Genomic DNA, 14,112 nt, shown 5'->3' with positions numbered 1-14,112 from the left:
GACAGCGTATATTCCTCATTTGATATTCAGTACTCTTGGTTTGCTTACAATAATTTTGTACTAAGGATGATATAACAAAGCATATTTTATAATTTGTCAAATTTGATAATTAAACGACTTGGATTTTGCTTCATACAACCAAGTTTTTTTTATCATGTTTAAAATTGTTTTCTGTGATGATATGAAGAATATAGATATTCGCCAGATCAAGCCCTATTCAGTTTCTTTAGTAACGCAATTGATTGAAATTTGATTTGAAACGACCTAGAAATACATTTTTTCTCTTTCAGACTTAAAGTTATGATGGATTCAGCTAAGTTTGAATTTATTGAGTATGAGGTGACTAGCATATTACAACATAGATACTCTCTTAAATTATCATAAATTTTGAATACTTTTTTTGTCTTCAGATCTTTTCTGACTAGGAAAACACAAGCCTTAATTTATTGCTTCATTTCTTCAGCATCAAATCAAATGTAATATATAGTAACTGTAGCCCTATGGTTTTTTTTTTTAAATCTCAATGATTAATTTGTAATGTTCAGACTATGGGTTTTATCAAGTTTTAAGGTTTTATAATTTCAGTGTTTAATTTTTGCAAACTATTGTAGCTTACATATAGTTTTGAGGAAAACACGCGGCTTTTCATGATATCTCCTAAGATGTTCATACTATGGATATTTAAAAGAAAAGTATAGGCCAGAGCAAAACTAGTGCTATATATTTGTTTTCTTTCACTTCAGGATTTGCCATTGCTTGAAACTGTTTCATGGAAAAATACTGCCCTGCTAGTGTTAGTAATAACCTTGTTCTGGATTTCTTTCCAACAGCTCAAGACAGTTCGGAGAGCAAGTAGAGGTAAGCAATCTATAGGTTTGTAACTATCTGAAAAAATGTCATCATTGAGTCACAAAATTCCCCACAGTAGTCTCATGATCAAAACATTAGCATAAATGTATTCAAAAATGATAATAATAAGTGGCAATTAATCGGTTACTGTTATATATAAGACAATATTGATAAGATACAAGGGAAGTAAGGTCAAAGTTGTGTTATTATTTGTTTAACATCTGATTGCGGATAGGTTTTTGATGGTCGGAGGCCGAAATCCAACACACATTAACAAACAAACAAATAAGACATATTTTCACAATATTAAAATGAAATAGGATTTTGATGGCGACACTTGAACTTCATAAATGCCCCATAATCGGCGTAAAACTGGATTGCACATTTTTTTTTTTTGGGGGGGGGGGGGGTATTTCTGGCTTGATGATAGATATGTGAAACAAAACTACTAAATAGTAAAAACAACTTTTTAATGAATTGGGACAAAGAGCATAATGATCTCACTACTTTTACTGTACGATTTGTTTTTGTAAAGACAAAGATAACAAAATCAAATCAGTTTTGACCGAAAGATAGTGATGCCATTGGGAATAAACCGACCGCTGACAATGGTAATGACAAAGCAAAATAAATGATAACAAGAATGTGTCCATAGTATTCGGATGCGCTACTCACATTTTCATTTTCTATGTTCATGGACCATGCAATTGGGGTCAAAACTCTAATTTGGCATTACCATTAGAACAATCATATATTGAGATATATGTGTACTAAGATTTAAGTTGATTGGACTTCTTTTTTATCAAAAACTTTCCTGACCAAAAAATGTAACCAAAAACTTTAACCTGAAGTTGGACGGAAGGACAGACAGCCTGACGAACGCACAGACCGAAAAACATAATGCCCCTAGATGGGGCAAAAAATCATAAATACAATATTACATGTATTTGAAAAATAAAATCGGCAAGTTCTGAAAAATCATTGTGTGACTAGTACGTTATAATTTTGCTGAAATCAACGAACTATTCCGTCAAAGCCTTGGTTAAAAAAAAATTTGCCGTCAGGTGTATTGGTCTGTAATTTTACTTTAAAAGGGACATTGTAACAATCACATGAATTCGACATCCATACCATCACACTTGTATGAGATACCGATGCACTTCTTGATTTAATGACCGTCATCAGTACGCCAGTATCTCTACGTTAATTGCTTTATTTACCCATTTGGACGGGTTTTTTTTATGCCTTGATGTTAAGGTGAATTGTAAGTCTCTACTCAAAAGAAACTGTTTATCTTTTACAGTAATTAAAACTTGAATATTCTTTTTTTTTTTTACAGAATTCGGGAGCATTATCATCCAATGTTCTTATGGTTATGACGAAGTTTCGAGTGTCTCGAATTTTTACACAGGTATATATACATACATTTTGGTTCAAATTTCAAATAAAAAAAAAATCTTTAATATTTATTACATCAAGTGACAATTATTGCACATATACAGGTATGCATGATTACACAAAATCGTGTTCTTTTTTTTTTTTACACTAAATCGTTTCTGAAGTGCTGCAGATGATTTTACAGTATGAAAAGGCTTAATTAATGCTCAGCAAATTGTATTGATCATGTGTATTGCTATCAAAATTTATTTCCTAGCACAGAAAAATCAGTGATATAAAAAAGATGTTGAACATCCTATCAAATAATCTAATCTAACCTTTTAACCTTGTGAAAATATTTTTCTTATGTTAGAAACGGAGCAAAAGTTCCTTGAGTTGGAAAACAGATCCAACGTGTTGAATTCTAGATTTGAAAAGATAAAAGAAAAAGTACCGTTACAAGAGGATCGTGATCAAATACAGGAGGATGTGGAATATCTTTAAAAAAGCTGGTTTAACCAATATTCAGCTTTTAGCCTTCTTGATGTGGATCTGCTGGGGACTGGATACGATGGAGATTTGAAACGCGATTTGGACGGTATCAGAGATTTTTTTGGTAAGTTAAATATTTACCATAGCTGGGAAGTCAAATACACAAATGGGATTTTCAAATCCAGAAATCGAAAATAAACTGACAACGCCATGACTAAAAAAGAAAAAGACAAACAATAGTACACCAAACAAAAAACAGAAAAGACTGGGCAACACGAACCCTATCAAAACGGTAGAATATTATTTAGTTTAGATACCAGTGGCATAGGATTAGCCTGAAAATTTCGAGGAGTCGGCAAACTTCTAACAGTGACAAACAAAAAAAACAACCAAAAAACAACGCACACAAAAATAAGTAAACCTTACCTTTTCATTTTCATTTTATTTCAACTTTCTCCTCCATACTCAACCCACTTACTTCTATTTCAGTGAATATAAACAATTGTTACTTTAAAATTATACGATATATTTTTTTTGTATAAATATAATAGAGGTAGAAGTGAGTGTAATAGAAATGTCAATGCATGGAGATTCGATGGTACTGAAAGATATCACCAGGGATGTTCAAATGTTGGAAAGTTATTTTGGTAAGTCTTTTAATGATATAATTCAGTGTTAGGAAACTTCTTTGCATATTGTTTTTATTCTCCAACAGCATAAGCATATGCAAGGCGAATCATCAATATATCTGCTGTGTAATAAGTTTATTATAAAGTACGCCAGAAATCGATACAAATTGGATACAGGAGTCTGATTGGTTGATGAATAAATGGACGGAGGATTGACGTTCAGCAGCAGATATTACATACATCCAAAGCCGTATTTCAAATGCTTATTCACAAAGTTTCAGTCAGACCAACATATTAATAAAATGTCCGAAGAGTGATTTCTACTTCAATTTCATATTCAAAATGGTTTCATAAAAAATAATTATAATGGCGTGGATTATATTGATGGTATAAAACAAAACGGCAGAAAGGAATGCACTCCGATGTAAAAAACATGAAGTCTCAATGTTTGAGTCAAAACGACCTGTTTGCATAGTCTTACACCGGAGACTTCAACAATTTGTCTTCAAGTATATATCTTAAAAACTGAATTGGAGTTTTTGGTTCAAATAAAATAAACATACGGAAATCTCTTACATATATAGTCTGATTAGTTTGTAGTTGATATTTAATATGATCATGCAATTAAACGACCTTCATTTATTTTATAAGCGATTAATTTCATATATACTTTTATCATTACAGGGCAATGAAAAGGAAGTAAAGAAAAGACAGAAACATTATACCTTTTTTTATTCTTTTTGACAATTTAAAATAAATAATTTGTTACTGAACTTATACAGCCTGTCAAATCTTATCACAAAATTAAAGGGATTTCCAAAAACAAAAAGAATGCACAAGGAGTATCTACCACGAGGAAGATACAATATTCCAGTTTTCGCTTTTCTTTTGATTTTACTGATAAATGACTTGGGCCATAAAAAAAGCATAGGTTTGTTTGCCCTCACCCTACCTTCCCAGAAAATAGCTGCCTACTCAAAATCTTTTATTGTCCTAATGTGAAAATATAATTTTTTTAATTCAGATAGGCATGAAGACTAATAAACATCTGATACTTAAATTTCTCTTTGTCAAAAAACGAAAGAAAATGCCTACCTACCTACCCACTGTCTCGATGTTTGGGTAAGGTTTGGGCAAATATTTAAAAGTGTGGCCTTGATGCTTACATGCATGGGACTAACGACACAACAAATTTAGGTTAATTTGTTTTTCTCGAAAGTTTTACTTATACTCCCATGAATTTTGAGAATATTTGTCATAGATGACCTAAAATTCGTATCATTATAGTCTTAATCTCCCTCTGTTTTCATTTATTACATAACTGGATCCGACGGAATATCGTTTTTTCCTTGAAAAAAAATCGCTGCGGGTTTATTATTAACAACACCACTGAAATCAGACGAACACCGTATTTTTCTTGAAATGCGCACTTCGAGTGCATTATTTCTACATACTAGTAACTGGATCCGGCTGAACAACGTATTTTCCTTGAAATGCGCACTTCGAGTGCATTATTCAACATATTAGTAACTGTATCCAACCGAACAACGTATTTTCCTTGAAATGCGCACTTCGAGTGCATTATTTTCAACATACTAGTAACTGGATCCAACCGAACAACGTATTTTCCTTAAAATGCGCACTTCGAGTGCATTATTTTCAACATACTAGTAACTGGATCCAACCGAACAATGTATTTTCCTTGAAATTCGAACTTCTGGGACATTATTTTCAACATACTAGTAACTGGATCCAACCGAACAACGTATTTTCCTTGAAATGCGCACTTCGAGTGCATTATTTTCTACATACTAGAAACTGGATCCGACCGAACAATGTATTTTCCTTGAAATGCGCACTTCGAGTGCATTATTTTCAACATACTACTAACTGGATCCAACAGAACAACGTATTTTCCTTGAAATTCGAACTTCGTGGACATTATTTTCGACATTACTGAATCCGAATGAAATGAGCACTTTGTGTGGCAAAAGTGAAGCAGGGAATGCTTGCCCTTTTCTGAACTACTGTTTTTGGTCCCTTTATTTTTTTTATTTTTTTTTTATTTTCTAGGATTGTTTGTGAACTTATACCACTGTCCCAGGTTAGGGAGAGGGTTGGAATAACATTATTTATGTATGTGCCTGTCCCAAGTCAGGAAACCTGTAATTCAGTGGTTGTCGTTTGTTTATGTGTTACATATTTGTTTTTCGTTCATTTTTTTTTTATACAAATAAGGCCGTTAGTTTTTTCGTTTGAATTGTTTTACATTGTCATTTCGGGGCCTTTTATAGATGACTATGCGGTATGGGATTTGCTCATTGTTGAAGGCTGCACGGTGACCTTTAGTTGTTAATGTCGGTGTCATTTTGTCTCTTGTGGATAGTTGTCTCATTGGCAATCATACCACATCTTCTTTTTTATATTAATTATTGTATGTCGGGGTTTTATTTTTTTTGTATTGGTCATAGTGTTTTTCTTCAACTTGCTGTTCTTTATTCATCCCTTTCCCTTTCCCTTTTCGGTAAAATATATATTATAAGAATTATAAAATTTGGTATTCTAGTGGTTTTGGTAAAGCTTTCCTGGCTTATAACACACCAGCAACATTAGTTTGGAAACTCACTGGACGAATTTATTTTAATTATATAAATTGCAAATCTGAAAATTAAATATCTACATGCATTTTTGTTTAATGCATAGTCTTTAAGAGTATATATTTCACATATATATGTATCGTTACAAGGCTAAGTTGCCGACATCAGCTTAATAATTGAAAATTTAAAAGTCAAATGGGGAGATAACTCAGAGTCATATGATTGAAGTGGGAAAAAATGACAAGAGTAAACTACCGTGGATAGTATTTACTTATCTTTTCAGATACTTGAAGCTTAAAAGAAAGTAAAATAGTCAAAAATACCGAACTCCTAGAAAAATTCAAAACGTATAGTCCTTTGTCAGTTTGAAAAAATCCGATAAGCTCAAACACACCAAACGAACGGAAAACAAAGGTCATTTTCCTAACTTGGTACACGCATTTTCTTATGTAGACTTCTTGGTTGTTTTCTCTTAACGTATATCGAATATTTCAATTCATTGATTGGATCTGGTGTCAATTGTGAAAAGCTGATATTTTGGACAACAAAATTTACTTGGAAATGTAGCAGCTGATAATTCAATGTAATAAGGAATTATTTCTATATGTGCTGATTCAGAGGTTGTTAAACACTTCAATATAAAAGTAAGATGATGAAGTGTGCTTGCCAGTGCGATAACTCTCCACAAGAGACCAAATGAAACAGAGTTTAACAACAATAGGTTATCGTACGGCCTTCAACAATGAACAAAACGGATATAGCATAGTTAGCTATAAAACGCCCCAAAAGAAACAATTCAAACAAAATAACTAACGTTGACGCTACACCTCATCTCCTTGTATTCATTAGTTTAAGAATATTCAGCTATAAAAGGGCCCGAATCAAACTAACGGCCTGACTAATGTACAAAAATGTACGATAAACAAATACGTAACAAAGCAAACAAACGGCAATCACTCATGTACAGGCTCCTGACTTGGGACAGAAAAATACAAACAGAATGTGGCGGGGTTATACATGTTAGCAGGATCCAAATTCTCTCATAACCCAGTACAGTGGTATAACATCACAACATAAGAACGAACTATAAAAATCAGTAAAAAACGGCTCAACTCATCAGATGGGTACACATAGCATTTAATTTTAAAAAAAAAGAAGCAAAGAGTGGACATGGCAGGGTACTTGTACAACCAAACAAAATCAGTAGACATCTTACATCCAATGGATTTAGTATAGAAACGTCATAAATAGTCGGAGACTTATATGACCTTGTACAATGCTTAGATACAGGAGTGGAAAGGTTGTAAATCCATGAAAGTGCATATGGGACAACATCCCTAATGCGCCTCGAAATGAGGAACTAATTTACGGGAAAAGTAATCTCACTTCGTACCCCGAAAATTTAACCACACATGTGAAAATGTCACAGCTTCGAAACGAACTATCATACATATCCAAGTTTACGATATGGACTGAGCTACAGGAAAAAACGTTACCATTACCGCCTATGTAAAAACAATTAAAGATATTGAGCCATATGTATATGTATATAACAATAAAGTTTAGTTTGTTTTTAATATACTGGTATCAAAATTAATATTAACTAGAACACACCCGCGAAATCGCGGGCATTCGGAGCGTAGTTTAAAGTATCAGTATGTAAAGTGTTGTTGGAAGAATTTTGTTAAATACAGAATGACTGGAGAATTTCAGCATAAGTATAAGTCATAGGTTATTGGGGACAGGAAAATGTTTTTTTTTTACCCTCCACCTTTATTTCCAAAGTTCCCAATTTTTGGTTTTCTATCAATTTCAATATGAACATACATTTAGTATGTTATGAACATTTATTTAAGTAAGGAGCCTGTAATTCAGTGGTTGTCGTTTGTTTATGTGTTACATATTTGTTTTTCGTTCATTTTTTGTACATAAATAAGGCCGTTAGTTTTCTCGTTTGCATTGTTTTACATTGTCATTTCGGGGCCTTTTGAAGCTGAGTATGCGGTATGGGCTTTGCTCTTTGTTAAAGGCCGTACGGTAACCTATAATTGTTAATTTCTGTGTCATTTTGGTCTCTTGTGGAGAGCTGTCTCAACATGGCAATCATACCACATCTTCTTTTTTTTTTTGTAATCAATGAATTTTGTAAAAGATTTAATGACTGGAGAATTTCAGAAAAAGTTTCAAAAGTTCACATGAATAATTTTAGCGCTTACCTGTATATTATGAACATTCATTACTATATAAATAAAACGTATTTACTTTCAATTCTAAGTTTACTAATCGATCCATGGTGATCACTGATATAGTATACAGACCCTCTCTATTTAATCAACTCTGTGACTGCCGTGGATAGTAAACTTGAAAATGATAGCAGATAAAATTCTGAAAATATACTTTATTCGTAGTATATGTATGTTCAAAGTATACAGAAAAACGCAAACCGGAAGTCTAATCTGACTTAAAATTTCGTACAATGACGGGACAATACCCGGATGCCTTTTTCTCGTTTCTCCAAAAATAACTCAATCTGAATAATCATATGAATGGATGACAAATGCGACTATGCACTGTACCTATAGGACACAGAGGCTTGTTGATTAATTTATTGTGGAAAGAAGAGAAGCGACACCAAAAATGATGTCTTCTCGTTTAATAGTATAGATACCAATAAAAACAATATTCAAAGATCTAATGCCAGTGTTGAATTGATAACCTTTAAGAATAACTAAAGTTTATTTAAAGACTGCATAATAGATGTAAGAAGATGTGATATGAGTGCCAATGAGACAACTCTCCATCCAAGTCACAATTTATCAAAGTAAACCATCATCAGTATGGACTTCAACACGAAGCATTGGCTCACACCTAACAGCAAGATATAAAGGGCACCAAAAATTACTAGTGTAAAACATTCAAACGGGAAAACCAACGGTCTTATCTATATAAACACGAGAAACGCTTATGAACCACATCAACAAACGACAACTACTGAACATCAGATTCCTGACTTAGGACAGGTGCAAGACTGTTCAATGACCTATTAAACTGCTTAACTGATTTTGAATGCAGGACTACTAGAAAAACTAAGTACTAAATGGTAACCACATAACACCTATATTTAAATAATTTCAAGATTCATCATATAAATATGAGATACTACCCTCCGCCTTACTATAAAAATGGCATTAACGTGGCATTTTGTGACTAGCATTATAGAGTTTGTAAATTTAGATAATAAACTTTATTATATAGTTATTTCTGTATAATGAAAGTGGTGGGTATAACACTTTGTTAAGATGGTATCTTCTATAGCTTAAGGTATGATACTCACAAACTTATCAATATCCTACATTACAAATTTGTTAAAAGTCTTTATAAACATGGCAATCTCCAATTCTGATCTGAAAGTGACGGATACGTGGTGTATTTTGCTACAGGTATTATGTAAATAAGTCAATTAAATCCAATTGCCTAACAGCTTATTTTATGATTTATGTTCTAATGCTTAATGATAGAGGCGTGATGGAATCTTCCAATCAGATCGAGACCAGAAAGTTCAGCGTATCATACATTAGTTAAATATTTGCATATTCTGGTATCTTTCTCACAATCTGACCTCAACAAACAAACATTTTTATAACTTTCTATACGGTATGGGTTTTGATCATAGGTATTGTTTAAGGCCTTACAGTAATCTTTAGTATAGTTTGTTACATTCTCATTCCTTTGGTCTAGTTGCCTCTTTGGCATACATATCATTTTTTTTAACATTTTTTTTTATTAAAATCCAGTTTGAAATGACTATGCACAACTACATGTATTTCATTGCCACAATAGACAAACAAAACTCAAAATATTGATGAAATAAGTAAATTAGGGTATGGGAGGGGTTCACAGAATATACTGAATAAGTGGCAATGTAAATTACTTAATATCCTCTTCATCACACCGGGGACGGGAACCTTTTCGGGGTTTACTTACTTAGATTTACTTAGGTTCTTTTACAGATACAGGAACTTAAGTTCCTCTTCGAATTCATCAGTCTCTATATCTTAATTTTCTCCACTATCGGTGATTGCTGATTTATAGTCTCCGTACACCATTGTTTGGTTCTTCCAGTATTTGTCTAGTCTATTCTTAAATGTATTTGTGGTTGGTGATGTCACTATAATTTCGGGAGGTGTATTCCATATTCTCACCACTAGTAGAGCAAAAGCATTCCTTCTTAATTCTGTTCTTGCTCTCTGTGGAAATATTTTCAGATTTTTGCCGCGTTCGTGTAGTCATATCCTTCCATAATTTAACAAATTTGCCGCCTCTTTATCATATTTTCCGTTCAGTATTTATATAATTCAATCATGTCACCTCGGACCCGTCTAAAATTTAGAGATGGTAGTTTTATTTTTTGCAGTTTTCTGAGTATGTTAAATTCTTTAATCCTAGTAGTTGTTTAGTTGCCCGGCGCTGCACATTCTCAATCATGTCACTATATTTTATTTTATATGGATGCCATACAGAGCTTGTAAACTCTAAATGTGTTTTTACGAGGGTTTCGTGATAAAGTTTTCTTTTCAATACTCCTGATACTTAGTATACCTTTACGCCAGTGTGAAAGCAAAGGAAGACATCAAGAGGTCTTTATACGGTCCTTTAATAGCTGACGATGCGATATGGGCTTTGCTCATTGTTGAAGGTCGTGCGGTGATTTATATCTGTTAATTTCTGTGTCCTTTGGTCTCTTGTTGAGAATTCTCTCATTGGCAATTATATCACATCTTATTTATATGAACAGACGTCCTCATTGTGACTTTGAGATGAAGAACAGCAATACAAGTGGTGTTCCATTGTTTTTGTGAGTTTTGCTGTGCATGCATTACTTTTGTGTCATGGGAGGATACCCAGTGTCCTTTCTTTTCTATTAAATTCAATCAATAATGGTTCGCCTTTTTCTCTTGCATATGCATTGGTATTTTCTTGTGTTTTTATTTATTCGTAGGTTTTTTACTTTTTCGTTGTTTTTCTTTTTTTTCTTTATTGAACATACTTTTGACGGTAAAAAGAAGTATTTTTTGGTTTCGTAAAACAGAAACAAGTGTTATGTAATGAAAGAAATGTTATTTTTTACATATGCGCAAAACTATAATCTCACAATGAATTTTTAATGGTTTATTTCAATTTTGTTTTACGTGTTTGTTTTTAGCCTTTTAAACTTTTTCATTATTGTGTGGAAAAAAAGTTTAAAAAAAAATGCCACACTGGTCTCCTTTTGATCCTTTTCATAAATATTTAGATGCGCAATAGTTTTACCCAGAACATTTGTTTACCAATAGACCTCTAGCATTTCTTTTAAATGTTTAAAATACAAAAACAAAAATATTTATTAAAGACAAAAATGTGACAGAGGAAAGTGAAAAAGAATGAGTTTGTTTCCATTAAAGACTAGGGGGAAATGAGGCAATAAAAGGAGCAATTGAAAAGACATCGTCCAAGAAAAATACGAAAGGAAAAAGAATGGTCAACAGAATACCAGGGATTGAGAGATGTATTATAGTTAAAAGAAAAAAGAAAAGTAAAGAAGATGAACTATAAAAAAATATTCACAAAACAAATAGATTTATTGAATTTGGGTTGCTTGATGTCCAGTGGCAAAGTTCCCATACAAATTATAACAAAAAGACCTCAAATGCACCAATTTGTCACCAAAAAAAATCTTAAATAAATAATATTCATCATAACAAACGTAATAAATATGATAATAACAAGCTACGCTGTATGAGGTACTGAGCAGTCATCTTCCTTTTTAAAGGGAGGGGCTATCTTGAGATAAACATTTTTATTTTTAAATTTAAACTTACCCAAAAACAAACTATATTTTATATTTACAATATGTTTTCTTGCTCAATGCTTTTTTTTTCTTCAAATTTTTCAAATGGAAATAAACTAAAAAAATACTTTCCTGCTAAATCCGAAATTGTTGTTATTTAAAAATTTTTTATAATCAAACAATATTGTTTTTCAAACCCCATAAATGATGGATGGTCGTTGCCTTAGTAACAACATAGCCTTTGTTCTGCCATAACATGTTTTTTGTGGGAATTGTTGTTATGTAATTTTATCACTGTTTTTTTAAAGATTGAACATTGACCACGTTTTGCAAACAAACAAAACAAACAAACAAATAATTTATTAGAGTCTCACCTCTTTAAAACTTTTGCAAGTAATTCCAATGGTCATGATCCGCTTTCAGCCCAGAAAAAACTAAGTTCTTCAATTTGTACTTTTGATGCGGTAAACCTATAAAAGGATTGTGTAGAAAAACATGATTTTATAATTTCAGATTATTTGGGATTTTGGGGTTTGTTAACATAAAGTCTTTATACATCCTTTCACAACTTGATATCTTACAAAAATATGTGCTTACGATTTAGAGCAGTTTTTTTGTAAATGCTTGTTTTAATCTTACTAGTCTCTATAACCGGGATAAACATAATCTCTATACAAACAATGATTAAAATTTCCCAAAACAAACTATATTCTATATTTACAATATGTTTTCTTATTCATTGCTTGATTTATTTTTTGGCACATTTTCCTTTCCAATGAATATAAACTATTTTTTTCTCACTTTCCTGCTAAATCGCATTGATTTTTACAAAAATTTAGTATCAAACAATATTTTTTGTACCCCCCCCCCCCCCCCCCCCCCCCATAAATGATAGGTGGTCATTGCCTAAGTAACAAAATAGTTTGTTCTGCCATAAAGTAATTTTTGTTGGAATTGTTATGTTATTTTTTCGCTAACTTTTAAAGATTGAACATTGTTAACGTTTTACAAGTTATTCCAACGGCCATGTTCCATTTTCAGTCCAGAAAAAACTAAGTTCTTGGATTTGTACTTTTGCTGCGGTAAACCTATAAAGGGATTGTGTATAAAAACATGATTTTATAATTTCAGATTATTTGGGATTTTGGAGTTTGTTAACATAAAGTCTTTACATCTTTTCACAACTTGATATCTTACAAAAATATGTGCTTACGATTTAGAGCAATTTTTTTGAAAATGCTTGTTTTAATCTTAGTCTCTAACCGGTATAAATATAATAATCTCTAAACAAACAATGCTTACTGCCTCAAGTAGCCAGATCGTAACACTAACAATTTGTTAAGTGATATATTGAAATACAAGTGTTGGGTTTATATCCATGTATTGTATGTATTCGTATAAGTTCTAATTCTCTGTGTAAACTTTGACCATCGAACACAGCTGCACAGGTCTTTGATTGGGTGTCAAATTATTTCCTCTTATTTTGTAGGCAAATATTGAAATAAACCAGTGACGACTAATTCGTTATTCCTGTTACTTAAAGAGTTACTAGAATGGAATTTAGAATCAATTGAAGAGCGATTAAAGAGTTTTAGGGCTTATTACTTTTTGAATAAACCTGCTTTGTTGACAAAAATCCAGTAAACATGATGATTGTTAATTATAGTTTGTTTTTCTGATTAATCAACTAAAAGACCTGTGTCCACAATCTGTAGGCACACACATAGTGATGTAACGACCTTTTAAACAGGACAAATATTGTGGGAAAGAAAAGATTTAATGGACAATGCTATAGAAATGTTTCTATAGTTTAAATAACTGCTTTCAAATAGTTTTGTTTTCAAACAATATAAAGTTAATATCTTATAGAATCAAGAGATCAATACTACAATATTTCAAAGAAAGGTTAAAATATTAATTCTTTCAGTGCTAAATCTACAAACAGACCACGTTGGTTTCTCTATTGACTAAAGTCAGGATTTGAATTTTCACAAGCTATTTGTATATTCAAATTGTTTTTGTTATTCTGTTTGAATCTTTTCGGATCGGATGTTCCCAAACGTTCCGAATGTCTTTTGGTTTCTGAAATCTACAAACAGTCCACGTTGGTTTCTCTATTGACTAAAGTCAGGATTTAGTTTTCACAAGCTGATCTGATGCTCCCAAAACCTTCAAGCGGATCTGATGCTCCCAAAACCTTCTGAGTGTCTTTTGGTTTCTACACTTAAAACTGCAAACGTATATGATATGAAAACCGTCCTAGTAACGTGGACTGAACCAGTGAAATTCACTTTTTCATTCGAGCGTCACTGCTGAGACTTTTGTAGACGAAACGCGTGTT

At 32.3% G+C, this 14,112-nt stretch overlaps 1 long non-coding RNA gene across 1 annotated transcript; it reads left to right on the top strand.

Annotated features, from left to right (window-relative positions):
- Positions 1–742: 742 nt before the first annotated feature.
- Positions 743–4,124, top strand: LOC139514852 (uncharacterized). The gene is made up of 5 exons (XR_011662729.1): positions 743–858; positions 2,189–2,260; positions 2,600–2,842; positions 3,270–3,365; positions 4,032–4,124. It is a non-coding gene; the product is annotated as an uncharacterized lncRNA (long non-coding RNA).
- The last annotated feature ends 9,988 nt before the right edge of the window (positions 4,125–14,112 follow it).

Source organism: Mytilus edulis, chromosome 3 (genome assembly GCF_963676685.1).
Source record: "Mytilus edulis chromosome 3, xbMytEdul2.2, whole genome shotgun sequence".
In the NCBI taxonomy this organism is placed as follows: Eukaryota; Metazoa; Mollusca; class Bivalvia; order Mytilida; family Mytilidae; genus Mytilus; species Mytilus edulis.
This window is presented reverse-complemented; position numbering and strand designations above follow the sequence as displayed.